The sequence below is a fragment of the Choloepus didactylus genome, chromosome 7 (genome assembly GCF_015220235.1).
Source record: "Choloepus didactylus isolate mChoDid1 chromosome 7, mChoDid1.pri, whole genome shotgun sequence".
In the NCBI taxonomy this organism is placed as follows: Eukaryota; Metazoa; Chordata; class Mammalia; order Pilosa; family Megalonychidae; genus Choloepus; species Choloepus didactylus.
In genome coordinates, this window is record NC_051313.1 from 152,425,446 (window position 1) to 152,442,672 (window position 17,227).

The following is a 17,227-nucleotide window of genomic DNA, read 5'->3' on the forward strand; positions in this document are numbered from 1 at the left end:
GAACTTCAGAAATGGTAAATGAAGAAATGTAAATCCAGTCTTAATTACTTATTGAGCTTATGTTTTTCTTATTCAACATGAAAAGCTGAACAGTGTTCCGATTTTACTCTTTTCATTAGAAGGGCTTATCAAACATGCTTTCAACCTGAGTATTAGGACTTACCACAGGAATGCAAGAATCAGTGTAAACTAATGCTTGTTTCTGAAAGTCACTCTTATTCATGTAGAAATGACTTGTAGAATCTGTTTTTGTTTTTGTTTTACTTTGAATCATTTGGACATTCAATATTTTTTCTTTAAGATCCATTAAATTGATACCAGAAATTCCTATGCGTCTAGATTATCTCTTAAAATAATTTTGAAATCAATTCTTATATTTAGAAGGATCATTATTTTTTTCAGAAAACCTTATTTGTTTGAATTGCCTGTTACCTTTTCATAGTTGTCACTGAGACTTTTAGAAAGATATTAGCTCTCTTGTTCCCAATATTATATTTTAAATAAGAAACTGTACTTTCCTATCGTTACTTCTAATTTAATAAAGCATGAGAACTTGTTATAAAACATATGCACTCCATACAAAATAAAATTATCTATATAATGTAATTCTAAGAAGTTATATTAAATTTCGTTATCTTTTAGCCTGAGAATAAATGAGATGTCCAATGTTTTAAGTTGTTTCATGCCCAACAACTAGTATGCTTATAACTTTTTCGATGAAATTTTATGAGACTATAAAGCCACATAATTAAACCAATAAGTCATGAAGAAATAGTAAAGTGACAGGTTTATAAAGATGTTTTTAGTGTCAATATGTTTTATTTTATAATTTCAAAAGTGAAAAATTCCCATGACAGACTTTTAAAGCATAAAAACGTAGCCTGTCATCTCTTTTGCTGAAAGGAAAACAAGTTAACAAGCAGCCAGAAACATTTCTTTAATTAATTTTGTGGTTCTGAGTGTCATTGGTAGAGGAAAAGGAAAAGGTGACCTTCGCCATACTTCCCTGCAGCATTTGGTATGCCAGGATACTCAAGTAATCTGCTTAGTGAAGGATCATCCCTGCCTTTATTTTTGGCAAACACATTTAGACACATTGTTAGGTTTTCTGTGTTTCCCACCCCTTCATCTTTTCCACCTGGGAAAAATAAAAGTCAATTGTAAATCAGGTTAGGAGAGGGAAAAACATTCTTATGTTGTACAGTGAAAATTTTAAAAATAACATCATCCCGGCACCCCTAAATCTTCTCTTATTGTTATCTGTGTATGCCTTGTAAAGAGAACTATAGAACTGTTTTTTTCTGGCCTTTGTTAATCATTTTCTTTCTTTAAAAAATGCATTTACAAAGTAATATTTCTTTTTTATTTAGAAGAAAATTAAACAGTAGAGGAGGGTATAAAGAGAAAAATACTCCATTTCTCATACTCACTCCTAGCCCAATCCCAGGCCCACTGCTACCATCCACTCAGAAATTTTCCATGTATTTGTATTTTAAGCATACAAATGTGGTTATTTTGTATATACTGTTGTATAACTATGGCTTTTGTTAAACATTGTTAAAAATTTTTGCATTGTTTCATTTTATTATAAATCTAGAAATCAGTGATATCCCATATTTACTCTATTTATATAATCAAATAAGTTAAAAATATAGTGGTATGTGTAGGAATGATGCTTTCCTTTGATTAGATTGCTAATACCTGATACCTGTAACATTTTTTGAATTTGGGAAATTAATTCTCATATTAAACTAACTTGCTAATAATACCCCCAGATTACCTTTGTTTTTTTAATTAAGATTTTCTTGCCAGACTGAGAATTACTTAATGGCAGTACTGTGTTTTTATTCTTAAATCTCTAGTACCTCTCCACTATAAGTTTTCAATAAATATTTTAAAATGAATGAATGAACAAATAAACATTTCATATCTCAGTAAAACTTTACTGACTGTAAAGCTAGGCAGTCTGAAATGGAGAACAGTAAGAATTTGTAAGATAGGTTTAAATAAATGTGGTTTTATTGGTTTCATGCATATAGTAATTAAAGTTAGCAAAGTATTCTGAAGTAAAGATTCAGTCTGATATACTTTAATAAACTGATAAATTCATTTTTAATTAATAATCTTAGTTTGTGTGCCTACAATTTGCTGTAGCACTTTAAGTGAGTTTATCTTCTTAGGTAGCTTGGACAATTATACATCAGTCCTTTTGTGCCCTGGTACCATATGGAACAAAGACTTTTTTTCTAGTCTACAGTAAATAATCATAAATGCCCAATTAGTAGAGCCCAAATTGGGGCAGCTTTTTGGGATATACACTTTTTTTGTAAAGAAACATAATTGACAAAGACCATTTTGATTGCATGAACATTTTTCCATGAGGATTTTTGACTTTAAAAAAAAGTATGCAGGAAGTGTTTTTGTTTTTTTTTTAAATGTGAATGTATTCTCAACCAGTGGGTGACAACCTATGGTCCAAGGGTGAAACCAAGTCCACCAGTTTTTTTAGAAATAAAGTTTTATTGGAACAAAACCATGCCCATTTAAATTGTCTACAAGATAGGATTTCGAACTTTGATGGCGAGGCCTGCAAAGCCTAAAACATTTACTGTCTGACCCTTGACAGAAAACATTTGTTGGCGATCGCTGAAGACAAGCTTGGAGACTAATAACGGTGCATTCTTAGGCTCCTCATCCATTGCTACCTGTAGAAATTTTGAGAGTAATCAGCTGTTTGCTGCCCTGTAGCTTTCTGCTGGCCCATCAATGTCTTCCAGGCCTCTTCTGTTATAAACAGATTTTTTAGCCAAGCTCTGGGAAAGCATTTTTCTTTTTCTAATGGACCAACAAAATTTGACATATGGCTATTATGCGTTTTGAGTCCCTGAAAAATTGAGCGCTATAATGTATTCCGGCAGGGCACATGAAGATAGCAGAGCAGGGAAGGAGGAGCATGGGGTGGAATCCCGAGCCCCTGGGGATGGAGAGTCTTTCTAGTTCTTTCTCTGAGCAGTGCTATGACCTTTGCTGAGTCACTTAACCTCTGATCCTAAGTATACTTAGCCTTACAATGAAGACAGTTCCTAAACTACTTACTACAAAGTGTCAGATAACATTGTGAATGCAAAATGCCATTACAGTGTAAAATTCATGTCACATTTAAGGTATTAAGAATGCGGAGGAAATTTACCGTCAGAACACACATAAATCTCAATTACCTGGAATTTAGCTACCTTGTATTTTAAGTTAATCTTTCTAAAAACTTTTCCTCAATAATTCCATTTTCATCAGCAAAAATGCAAATATGTTTTGGAATTCCAAATTTGAAGGAAATGTTAAATCAGTGTTTTTACCATACATTACACAGCACCCCAGTGGGGTCTGATGAGGCTTTTTAATATCCTTATGTTTTCTCATCTTAGTCTGTAGAGCCTTAGGTCAGTTCTGGGCAATAGAGTGACTTCCAGAATATAGACTGGGGTGAAGTTCAGCCAGGTAGACCTACTTCATAACCTCTAGTTTACTAGCAGTTGGCATCATCATGGGATACCTTTATTTAGACTGAGTAAGAAATCACGTTCCATGATGAAATATTATTTCTTCCATTACCTCCCACTCTTACTTTTGTCTTCTTCTTCTTCTTTTTTTTTTTTTTTTTTTTTAAGTCTGTAAGAATGGGACACTGGCTTAGCTCTAGATAAGGTTTAATCTCCTCCCAGTAGGTTTTCCTCTTTTCTCTCCCTTCCTATGTTCAACTAACCTCTGAACTGTGCTCTCTTCTACATGTGAAATATGACTATGCTGCCCAAGGCTTCAAAAAGATTCCATTTCCGCCTTTCTTTCTCTAGGAGTTCTTTGCTTGCTGGACTCTCTGTTTTCCCTAGAATTTCAAGAGAGCCTAATAAATACCACTAAGAGGCTGGTGCATATGCTCATTTAATTTTGTATTTTCTTTCCTAATTAAGAAGAACTTTTTACCATTTCCCGGCTGAGCAAATCAGAGTAGTTTGGCTGTTATCAGCAGCAAGTACTATAATAGTGAAAAATATTATGCATATCAGCTATTTTTACTTTATTTTTCAGTGATTTCATACTCTAAAGGTACTTGTGGAGGCATTTTGCCTAACTAGTTTAATGTACACATTTCTCTATGTATATGTGGAAGTTCACACATGCTTCTATTTTTTCTAACTTTTTGATTTAAAATTTATACCAACCATCCTCCTGGGCCATGGGACTCAATAGAAGCCATTCTCCTAGTGATCAGCCGGCAGCATTGTCACATTGTGAATGCATGCTTAACTTTGTCAGTCCCAACAAGCTACTGCAGTTGTCACAATTTGCCTTTTCTAGGATTGAATTTCCAAAGTGCTACTCCAGTAAGAGCTGATACTCACTTTAGGTTCCAAACTTGTTAAGTTCAACTATTCAAACCAAAGGAATGTTGCCAGAGAAAATTAAGGGAATGGTAAACAGGAAGAAATGATAGTAATTGAGTAAGAAAAAAATTACCCAGATTTATATGTATTCATCTAAATTAGATTTACCTAAATAAAACAATTGGGTGAGAAAGAAGAAAAACTACATGCTAATAGTATTCCTAAGCTGCCATTTTGTGGCTTGGTTGCTGGAAAAATGTTTAAGATTCTGTTTGTTATTATTAGCTCTCATTTTATGTATGTTAACATTCAGTGAGATCTCCTATGTTAGTTTTCTGGGATTGAAAAGGCTTAGGTTATAAATTATTTATGTGTGTTGTCATATTTGGCTTTTGCTCTATCTTTAAACTTCATTGTTAAATTTTGTACTACTGAAGAGTATTTATATGGTTTCTGTGATGTATCTTGAAACCTATTTTTGAAAAACAAAACTGATCAGAGTTGGGCTGGATAATCATGAAGGCAGCTTGTTTAAGTATGCAACTTATTTTTCCACCAAAGAATTGTCACCAGCTGCTTGCTTTTCTCTTTGAACCTGTTTGTTTTCTGAAAAGGTTTTTGAGAGCTTGAGTTAATATTGAATTTAACCAGACCTTTCTGATTAAAACTTTTTTTAATAAAAAAAATTTATACTAACCCATTAGATAATATTAATTTGAAAGAGCTTTTTAGAGCACAGTCAGTTCATGTCCACCTGTATGTATTCTCCCAAAATACCCTCATAGAATTTATGAGATAGAAAGGAATTTAATAATGGTTCCATCATATTTATTTTATCAATGAGGAAACTGAAGCAGCACGAGATTGAGTTGTCCATGGCTTCAAAACTACCAAATGTCAACACTGAGCCTGGAAATATTCCCTGGGGGCAGGGGAGATCATGTAAACAATGTGTGTATTTGTGGAATTAGCCTATTTATGAATTTTGAAGTTGGAACTGGAACAAATCAAGCTGTATAAGGCAGAGTGGGTACTTAGACTTCAGAATGAAACAAGTGCTGAGGCTTGGAAATGTCATATCTCAATTGCTTTTAACTTTTGTAGAAGACATTAGTTTGGTTAAAGACAGTGTTCCTTCCAGATATACCAGAAGTAATCACAATACAGTATTAGTTTTTATTGTTAAAATCTAAATGTGATATGAAGTAAATGATTTATGATCTTGAGTATCATCAAGAAGTTGGCAATGAGAGGAAATAGAACTAATACAAAATACATTAAAAATCGTGTGGCAATAAGAAGTTATAAAGTACTTTAAATATACCCATAATTAACAGCCTGAGACTATCTCAAATGAATGTTGTACTACCACTGTTTAGATAATGAGCCAGTTTTTAGATGATATAGCACATTCTTCTAAATACAAGTGTGATAAATATGTATCAATCAAAACACATATTCACCTGACCAAGGGAATCTGACATTTTAAGGTTCATGAACTTGTTGTTTTTAGTTTTAGACAAAAGCATTTTCTTTTAGCTGCCAAATGTTTTGCCTCTTAAAATGCCTAACCATATGTATTATCATGAATCAATCTTCAGAAGTTTTTTAACTGTAGTTCATATAAACTTTGGATAATTTTCCACTTTCTTCATTTGTCTAAAGATTGTTCTTATTTGTTCCAATAAAGGTAAGATTAATTCTAGGACAGTAATTCTCAACTGGGGGTGAAGGGTAAAGTGTGGGAAAGGGCAAGGGGAGGGTGAGTTTGCCCCCTTTGGGGATATTTGGCAATGTCTAGCAACACTTTTGGTTTTCAAAACTGGTGTGTGTGTGGCGGGGGGGGAGTGGTGGGGGGGACTATTGGCATGTAGTGGGGAGAGAGGTCAGGGATGCTGCCATGCAGCCTTCAGTCCCTCACAACGAAGAATCATCCAACTCAAAGTGTCAGTGGTGCTGAGATTGAGAAACCCTGCAAAAAGTTATCACAGAATCTGGATGAATATCATTGATAAGAATAGGATCTCATTTTTCTTTACATATTACTCAGATATGGCAGTAACTCCTTCATTGAGCTTTAATAAACATTTACCTGAACACAAGAGGAAAAAAAATCCCAATTTAAATAGTTCTATCTAAAGCTATTTAGACCTTATGTATTCTGGCCTACTGCAAACCCCAGAGAACCAAGTTGTAATTTTAAGGCTATTCCAATCATTTGAGGGTAAACTTTCACTTTAGTGACCCACTAATCCATAGAACCAAGGAAAGGTGGATCCATGACCCTCAAATCAATCCGCTTCCAACAAAATGTATGTTTACCTTTTATCATAAATTATGACAAAAACAAAGCTTTCCTTTGGAAACAAGCTGTTTTTCTGGTTTTGGTATAAGATAGCCATTAAAATGGATATAAGATAATCTTTTAATGCATAGGATTACAATATTAGTGTGAGTGGTTCACCATATATGAGAATTTTCCTTTAAAATGATTAGAATTCATAGATATTTTAGTGCATTAGAGGATGATAGAATACATCATAGAAATGAAATAACTTGAACTTGTTTCTATTTAATCAAAATACACAGCAACTACTCTGCCTTTGAGATGTGTGCATGTGTGTGTATAAAATAATCTTTTTAAAAATTACTGTTTGTGTCTGCCAGTCTGAGCTAGCAAGTATAAATCATGCCATTATAGCACTATCAAGAAACAGGCAAACCAATATCAAATAGCCCAATATTTTATTTAAATTTCTATTAAAGGTACTTTGTAGTTTTTTAGATGAGCATCATACTCTGAACTTATTGGAATAAATTTGACTGCACGTTGTGCAATCAGGGGATGAAGTAATCACATTAGAACTCAGTAAAGCATTCTAGGTTTTACACAATGCCATTTTGTTTTTGTGTAAATGGTTAGATTGTTGGCCACTAACCTCGGACCCACTGGGTTCTAGGTGGCCTTTCTGGTCGGGGCACAAAGTGACATCATCTGGTTTACCATTACATTGGTAGACTATGATTCTTCACAGATGACGTGTATACTTGGAGATCACAAAGCTGTCTGGCCCATATTATTCTCTGTGGAGAGATGAGGTGTAATTGCTTAAACATGAAAGACTTTTGAAGCAATACTTGGTTTAATGGAGGTGGTTATTACCACTAAACCAAATGAAGTCCCTCCCACCCACTGAGGTGAGACTTCTGGGACAGTTAAATTAAATTCAAGATTTTATTTAAATGTTTCATGATTTATGTGACATTTACATTTGAAACCAAACTGATGACTGTCTGGTTTCATATAATGCACCTCCCCACATTAACCAGCAGTGTGCACGGTGCATGGAGTGCGGTCTCTTCAAGAGCCAGGCCTGGGAAGGAGTCAGCTCAGCCTCTTACCCACTTTTTGCATTTGGACATGTCACTTAATAAGGCCGCAGTTTCCTCGTCTGTACATGGAGGGGCATTGTGAGGACAAATGAGGCAATATACATCACCTTCCTTATGGGTTCATTGTGAGGATAAAATGAGAGAACATACACAAGAAAGATTAATATTGTAGATTTTTAGTACATATTTATTTCTTTTCCCTTCTCCCTTATTCCCTCTTCCTGTATTTTCAATGCTGAATCTGAGAGAATGTTTCTTCACTTCTCCCCTTCCAAGGTGAGAGACCATGTCTGCTAGTGGGATTCAGGTGGCTCCTGATATAAGACTATGGCAGAGAAAAATAGGAATCCAGCAGGGCCTGCCAATTAGAGATTATCTTGAACTGAAAACAAAGAATGTATCAATGATATTTACAGATGAATTGGAGTAGTCAATCCACAAATTGCAAAAGTAAAAAATATAGCTAGAATTTGAGAATTGCTGGAATCACAGGAAAAGCTATTTATAAATGAGATTCTGGCAATTGAATCAATTAACATTTGAATTAGGGAAATTAAAAAAAGATAGCAATCAATAGGAAAGAATTATGGATAAATATCAAAGGCCTGTGAAAGACTTTTGAGAAAATTAATGACACCTTTATGTATTTTTTTAATGATATAAGTATTTTTTTAAGAATGGTCCTGTGAAATTTTTATATGAAGTACGTAATGTCTTATTGCTATGATACATTTTTGTCAAAAAATTGTAGAATAGAAAGAAAAACCACTTCATTTTTTAGCTTTACCAAGAAGAAACACTGAAGTGCACTTATAATTTAAATTTTGTTAATTATAGGATAATCTTTCATCAAAATGACTTTTTTTCAAAATTTAGTTTGAATCAAAGCTTTCCTTTTGTTTGTTACAGAATTTTGTTCTCCCCTTTAACTGAAGTATTCAACTGCCTGGATCAATCCAGGTTCACCACTTACTAGATAAGCGACTTTAGCAAGTTCCTCAGTCCTCTCATCTATAAAATTGGGTAATAATAGTGTTCACTTAGGGTTGTTGTGAGCATTAAAGGAAATAATGTCTGTGAAGTTATTAGCACATCATGATGATTATCACCACTGCTATTAGCATTGTATCTTGAGAAGTAGGTTCAATGTGTGGCACCTTGCAATTAAAAACGTTAAAAGTGGGATTAATAAGGGGAAAAATGAATAATGAGATGACAACTTTTCTTCCTTGGACAAGTTAAACTTTCAGAGGTTTGTAAGTGATGTAAGGTAGATAAGATTTGATAAAGGAATTTGTGGAATTTGAGCATGAAGCATTAGAAGAATAATATACTGTGCTTCTGTTGTTCATGGATGTTTAATTTCCAGATTTCATTTAAAGACTAAATTCTGGCCGGGAAAGATTATTCTGGATAGAGAATTTAAAACCCATATGACTCTCCCTAGCAGAAAAAAAAACACACTAAAAAACAAAAGACTTATTCTATGAGAAAATACTATTTGCAAGAAAAGAATAGGAAGATCAGAAAAAGAGTCACAGCACTCCAAATCCACAATAAGCATTTTGAGAAACACAGGGTAGGAACCCAACCCAGGCCTTGCATAGAAACCAACTGATAATGACTCAGTGCTTAAAGACTTCATTTGGCAAGTTATTGAGCTGATACTGAACCCTAATGATAAGCTTCTGGAAACAAAACCAGCAGGGCACACCAGTCTCAAGGGGCAACAAGAAAATCCTGCTTGGAACAGAACAGAACCATTCCTTAGGTTAAGATCATCGTGTGCATGCCTGTGTGCATGCCTGTGTAGATTGGAGATTTTTGCCTGAACTGCTAAATATCCTTTACAGTTTGTCAGATGCTTGTTAAATACATTTATGGCAATTATAGTCTAAGCTTAGCCTTAATTAAGATGAAGTGTGGGATTGGCAACCCCTTGAGCTGTATACAAGAAATGAGAGGTGGTTGACAGTGTAGGCTGGTTTTTTCATGGAGAAAACTGGAAGGTAGGGACACAAGAAATATGCCTTTGGGTCAGGTTACAAACAAGACCCTGAGTCAGGAGAGACATTCCCCTTTCCCCATTTCCCATTCCCAGGGGAGGCGCAGCTCACTGAGGGATGTGCATTGCCATTGAGGCCCCAGAGACTGCAACTTGGAATTCTCAGAGGACCAGTAGCCCAAGAGGCAGGTAACATTCTTGTGGAGGTTACCAGTGGCTGTGGTATCTCCCTTAAGTAGTTTCATGCCATGAAGGTGAGAACTGTATGTTTTGAGAAGATGCAACATTTCCCAGGAACTTCTAGAGTTGTTGTGGAGACCATGGTCTTGCATCACTGGTGGGGATACTGAGTCAGCAAAACTTGGACCTTAATGCTGCTGTTACCCCATTCATAGTTACAAGCTGATGGAACCCGGGGCCATCCAGTTACGTAAACACATTCAGTAACTTGTATTTGGGTCTTATTGGCATCTGGGCCCAATCACTCTCATCAACCCCTTTTTGCATCTTCATAAAGTCCTTGCTTAATGAATACCTCTAGGTATTGTTCCACAGATACTTCTAGTCTGGGTGGACCCTAATGGTAGGTAGAGTAAAAATTCCCAGAGTCAGCAAATTTTATGTTATGGAAGGCTGATTTCTGCCAGAGTAAGATAGAACACTACAATAAAACTTTTTAAATGTCTAGAAAGTTTAAGATTTTTAAAAAGTCGCTAAAGCTTATGTACATAAGGATAACTAGCCCATAATGGGATGCAATTAAGGAAGTGAAAACACAATCTGATCACAAAGAAATACTTCCCTGACCATGAGAAAGACAGATATGCAGCCTAATTCTATCAGTGAAGTAGGGGTAGGACGACACAGGAAACAGCTTAACCCTGGCCTAGGTGCTCTCAATGATCCTAACATTTGATCTGTCCAAAAGGAACAAAACCTGTTTTTAAGGAAGAGGAAAGGATTTTCACAGGGCAGCTGTAAACTGTCTACAATCTCAGAAGCTCATGGTAGACAGCCTGAAATGCTGAACAAATATTAGGGAGGTTTTCTAAATCTTCATACAAAGGCAAATACGCCCTATAGGAAACAAGTAGAAGACACAGAATTGAAAATGTAGTGAAATGAATATTATCTACTCTTCCTCATCCAGCTCTAAAATGAGTTAATATGCTCTATGTGCAAATGACACATATACTTATCTTTAAAAAAAACAAATGGGAGAACTTGGTAGACACAGCTGAGTAACACTATATTAATTAAGTTTGATGGTTATGAAAACAAAATTGCTTTTCTGGAATGGAGTTGTGGGGTGGGGATTGCAGGATAGAGTCACACAGCTCCAGTGCTATACACCTCAGGCCTGGATGGCACTGCCAAGGTGGGGTGGGGCTGCCTAGCACACCCACAGGGGTGAAGCTGAAACGTACTGTTGAAGCCCTGCATAATTAGTGTCCAGGGCAGTGGCCCTGCCACACTTCCCTGCTTTACTGTAGCTGACGGGGAGAGCATGGTCTGTGGCCACCTTCCCCCAAAGTCTCTGACACAAGCTGATGTTCTTTGTGCTGGATTCTAAGGATTCCAAGAGCTGCTATGACAAATACCGCAGGTTGGGTGACTTAAAAAACAGGAATTTATCGGCTCACATTTTGAGGCTGGAAGTTCAATATCAAGTTATCAGCAGCCCATGCCTTCTCTGAAGTCTGGCTTTCTGGTGGTGGCTTGCTGTCAGTCTCTGCCATGTCACATGATGGTCTTTTTCTGTTCCCTCTTGTGACTTCTACTTCTGTACCCAAATTTCCTTTGCTTCTAAGGACTCCAGTAATACAGGATTAAGGCTCACCCTGTTTCAGTTTTTCCTCTAATTGGATCTTCAAGGATCCCATTTACAAATGAGTTCACACCCACATGACCAAAGGCTAGTACTTGAAACATGTCTTTGTGGGGGACATGATTCCATCTACTACAGAATGGAATTTTTAAACATGAATCCTTTTTGAGAAGTGTGGAGGGCTCCTGAGCTAACAACTTACATTTTTAAAAGGTTTTAAACTTATAGAACTGTTAGTCATACTACTAATAATAACAATGACATAGCGGCTAACATTTAGCCCTTACCATGTGCCAGGTACTCCATTTTTCACTCATCTCTTTTAATCCTCATAATAAAACTATTAAATAGGTATGATTATATTCACTTTATAGCTGAGTTTAGAGAGGTGAAATTACTTTCCCATTCTAAGTGAAGGACATAGGACTTGAACTCAGGCAGCCTGTCTCTAGCATCTATGGGTTACCCATCACATTATGCCAGCTCTTAAGTTCACCTAAACCATTGATTGAATTATTTCCCAAAATGAGCTTTATTCTGGTCACATCAACTGCCTTTCTTAACCTCTAAATTTTCCTCAAGACCTTTGTTAATGTTTGTCATTTTGTTATTTCTTCTTTTTTTACTACTTTGTTTTTTTTAAAATTAAAACATTAAATTGCATTTTATGAGTACATGTCCCTCTGATAGTAGAAAGTGATTCAGAAGTGTTCTTGCTGATGGAAGCAAATGGTCTAGGATTAAATAATTGTAGATTTAAAAATTAAAGAGTAAAAAGAGTTTTTAAGTCCTAAATTTAATTGGTGAAAAAATGAAATAATGAAGCCAAGTGTGGAAGCAAATTCTTTCACTGAATTTTATCATGTAGCTGACATAGAAACTGGGGCAATAAATGACCAAACTATCTTATAACTCAGTCTTGTTAACTTTCAAAAACCGTTCTCTCATTATAATTATATAGTCTGTCCTGTGCGTATCATATGTCATACTGCTGACAGAATTATAGAATTATAGATAGATACATAATCTTATAGAATTATAGATAACTTCATGTTTCAGGATTCTTTATGTTCTGTTTGTATGTTCTATATGATTGTTAAATCTGTTTTTTATTTCATGGCAATGATACTTATTTTTAACTGATTTTGAAGAATATTGAAGTTTTGCAGCTGGCTGACATTGTTTTCATGCCAATCAAATAAGGGCCTCAAGAACAGTACATGCAAAGTCTAAAATTTAAGACAAGTCTTCCAGGGCGGAGAAATATTTGTGTAACAGTGTATCTCCTTGCATATTATGGTCTAGTGTCAACATGTCTTAAAAATGTCTGGTCAATCACTGACCAAATGCCTTTTTTTGCTCATTCCCTAAATTTAAAACAGAAAATTAATCTATGCCTCCCTGCCTAGCGATGCAGAAGTGGCTCCTGTCACTGCTGACACCTCAGAGGTGTGCTGCAATCTCCGTGGGGAGCTCCGGATAGACGGTGAGCCACGATGAGGCACGGACGTGTTTCCAGGATAGAGACTGTATAAAAATAAGAAAGCTGTAATTCTCCCGCCTTGTTTTTCCATCCCATAATATCATATATAAATAATATTATCAACAATTAATATTATATATAATATTATCAATTGTAGCAGTGTTTACTGATGCACACAATACTTAGAAGTCATTTTTTGTTTCTAATTATTATTGTCCTTTGAGTCTGACCCTTCTTGAAAAGTATTTTATAAACTGTTTAAAGTCCAGATCAAGTATTAAGAACTGTTATTACAGAGGAGGCAATGTTACTTGCTTGCCTTGGGTGAATAAATATCACTTGTACTCATTTGTTTTCAGAGTATTGCATATGTTTACATTTCTGTGACAGGAGAGAATAACAGAAATCGTATCATGAGAGCCAAGTAAGATTATCGTGGAAGGAAACTCAGTTGCCTCATTTTATAGACATTTGTCTTGTCCCCATTCTCTATCAGATGAACAGTTTGAATCAAAGGCCTTTTGAAGATTTTCTTACTTTGCAGTCTTTATGTCTTTATGTTGGAATGGCTATAAGCCAATACTGTTTTGATTTTTTTTCTTAAGTTACTTGGAACACTAAATTTATATGAAGTGGCCCTGCTTTACTTCTTAAATGTCAGTACAGTTCTGAGCTGAGATGGAAGCTACAGAGAAAACTTAATCCAAGAGGTTTTAGTATGACGAGCACTGTCAAATAACGGACATTGTCATATCTGTGACGTAGCTCTGTGTATCACTTCTGAAATACAGCCCGCTCATAATATAGAATGATGTGGGAGTAGTTATTTTTTAAAATGTTAACAGGTCATTTCTACAAAAAGAAGTTGATTTCAAAAGGTGATATACATATCTCTATATTATTCCCATGAGTTTTTCATTCCTATATAAATTGTCTCCCAGGACAGTATTATATTCCTCCTTTCTCCCTCCCTCTCCCCAACATCTTACTGTAGAGGTGAAAGTAGTATTCAGAGATCCTTACAAAGAGTCAGAGAAGAGAATCTGACTAAGGGGTCTTGGAAGAGACAAGCTGCATAGTATGACTAGATGGTTTCCTTGTCTTTCACTGATGTCTGTGATTTTATCTTTATGCTTATTAGCATGTGTCCTTATAAAGCAAATATACAATTTAAGAGTTTAATTATTCTTGAGAATCTGGAATTATGGCAGAAGAAATAAAAGAACTAAGTTGATTATATACTAAATTTATAAATGAAAAGATATCTTATTCTTTAAACTGTTAAATAGCCCTACTTAACCTCCCTTCCCATTCCAAAAATGTTTAGTGAACACCTGTCACGTGATAGGCGCTGTTCTAGATCCTGGTGAAAGAGAAGAAGAATATAATGCTTATCATGAAAAAACTCACAATTGAGACAGACAGATAAGTAAACCAGAAGTTACAATGAAGTGTGATAAGAGCGGGTAGACATATGTATGGGATGATTGGGGAGCATGGAAAAGAGGCAGCTCACCCCTCCGGAGGGGGAGGACTCAGGAAATCCTTCCATTGAAGTGATTCTTGAAGTGTGGCATTTGGGTAGAAACATGTGGATAGAGGTGTTTCTCACAAAGAGAAGCGGATGCTCAGAGAAGGAGAAATGGCCTGGGCTTGCTGACCTTAAGAGCTTAGCTTGAGTCGGAGAACATGATTAGGATAGGTGCGTGACTGTTCTCCTGCACACTCAGAGAGCACCTCAGCAGATATTGAAGTTTTGTAGTAGAACAGCTAGGAAAGCAAAGGAATTAAGGGCATTCACAGCAAAATGGTGGAAATAATGGATCAAAATATGAAAAGGAAGGAACTAAAGGGTAGGGGTACCTGAGCCATCAAAAGGACTGGGAATTATAATGTATTTGAAGAACAGGTATAGTGGGATCATGAGAGGTAAAGTCATAATGGAGATGGAAGGTTAACATATTATGGTCAGACATGGGGATATTTATGTTTAAAATTTAAGAGGTGGAATAAAAGCACTTGGAAGAGAACTTTTCCAAACTGCTTATCTGTGGTTGGGCCCTCCTTCTACTTTCTCTCCTGTTTCCTCATGTAAATTGTCTATGCTTCTATCAAAGAAGCCAACTTGCCATTTGTCCACTAGCTCCTCTCTAGTATCACCTCCTCAGAGACATGCAAACTTCACCTTTCTCCCTTGCATCGCTTTCTCCCTTATCACTACATCTATCCCTTCAGCATACAGATCATGCTGCCTTTTCTACCGTCTTTAAATAAAGTCATCTCAATCTCACTTCCTTCTCTGTCTTACAGCAAAACTCCTCAAAAAAGTTGTCTGCACCTGTTGCCTCTAAAATCTCTCTTCCCATCCTACTCTCATTCAATGTAGTTGTGGACATGTTTGTTAAATTACAATGAAAAAAATACACTTACTAGGGCATTATTTTTTAAAAAACAGTTTTATTCACACATCATACAGTCTATCCAAAGTGTACAATCAGTGGCGCTTGGTATAATCACATAGTTATGTATTTACCACCACAATCAATTGAGAACATTCTTATTTCTCTGAAAAAAAAAAAAATCCCACACCCCTTATACCCCCCATAATTAATACTAAGCTTTGGTATAGCATCTTTGTTACAACTGATAAAAGAATATTGTGATGTTACTGTTAACTATAGTCTTTGGTTTGCACTAATTGTATTTTTCCTGTATGCCATCCTATTATTAACACCTTGTAGTAGTGACATGCATTTGTTCAGTTCATGTAAGAACTTTCTTATATTTGTACAATTAACCACAGTCATCATCCACAATAGGTTTTGCTATGTTACACAGTCCCAGGTTTTATCCTCTAGCTTTCCTTCTAGTGACGTATACAACCCTAGACTTCCTCTTTCAACCACACTCACACTCAGCATGGTTAATTACACTTACGGTATTGTGCTATCATCACCTCTATCCATTTCTGAACATTTACAATCAACCTTATTAAACATTCTGTACACCTTAACCATCATCTGCCCATTCTCTACCCTCTTTCTATCTCCTGGTAACCCATATTCTAGATTTTAACTCCCAGAGTTTGCTCACCGTTCTCTCTAGAACCCTTACCAAGCACACTTTTGTCCCCATTCCTCTGAAACTCTTCTAGTCAAGATAACCAATCACCTTTGTGTTGCTATATCCAGGGGTCATTCCTCAGTCTTCATTCATTGAATACTCCCTCCTGGAAACACATTTTTCAGACTTTCAGGATACTACCACACTGTTGGTTTTCCTTCAGCCTTACTGCTTACTCCTTTTCCTTCTTCTTTGCTGGTTCTTTCTCATCTGTTTGACCTCTAAACATTGTAGTGAACTCAGTTTATAGACCATTTCTATTTTCTCGCCTAATTCTCTCTCTTGGTGGTCTCAGCCAATGTCCTGACTTTAAATACCAGCCACACATTGATGATTCCCAAATGTGTACTTCCAGCCTAGACCCCTCCTTTGAAGACCAGACTGATAAATTCAGTTTGATTTTAGAATGAAAATTCACCTCATGTCTCATGATGTAAGTATTTCACGTTTGTTAGTTCTCTAATAGTTTGGTTAGTATATCAAATAATAGAGATACTTAAGATAAAACAGTGGGTTATTCTTGTATCTGTGAGTAAGGTTAGCTATATATATATATATATATATATATATATATTTAGTTTTAATTTTGTAAGATTTTGTCTTCATCAGAGTTGATTTGTTTAACTAAGGAAACAGTTCTCAATTGGGTAGCTGTTTCCCCTCCTCAGAGAACAATGTCTGGAAACATTTTTGGTTGTCACATTGGTGGCGGGGAGGGAGGGGATACTGGCATCTAGTGAGTAAAAGCCAGTGGGATGCTGCTAAACACTATATAATGTACAAGGCATCCCCCACAACAAGGAATTATCCTGCTCAAATGTCAGTAGTGCTGAGGTTGAGAAACTCAACTAGGGATTTATGAATTTGATTTCTATATTTGAACACACTTTAAACATTTGGTGCAAATAGCAGAACAGTTTGAACCTTTCTCTTTAAACACATATTTAAAAATAGTTACCAAAAGGTGGTAGCTGTCCCCAACAAATGCACATTGTGAATGGTCCTCTTTTAAGCCT

General features: G+C 35.8%; 1 protein-coding gene across 1 annotated transcript in view; it reads left to right on the top strand.

Annotated features, from left to right (window-relative positions):
• Window positions 1–17,227, top strand: part of GMDS (GDP-mannose 4,6-dehydratase) — a 646,510-nt gene that overhangs the window by 288,558 nt on the left and 340,725 nt on the right. The gene's annotated exons all lie outside the window — the stretch shown is intronic.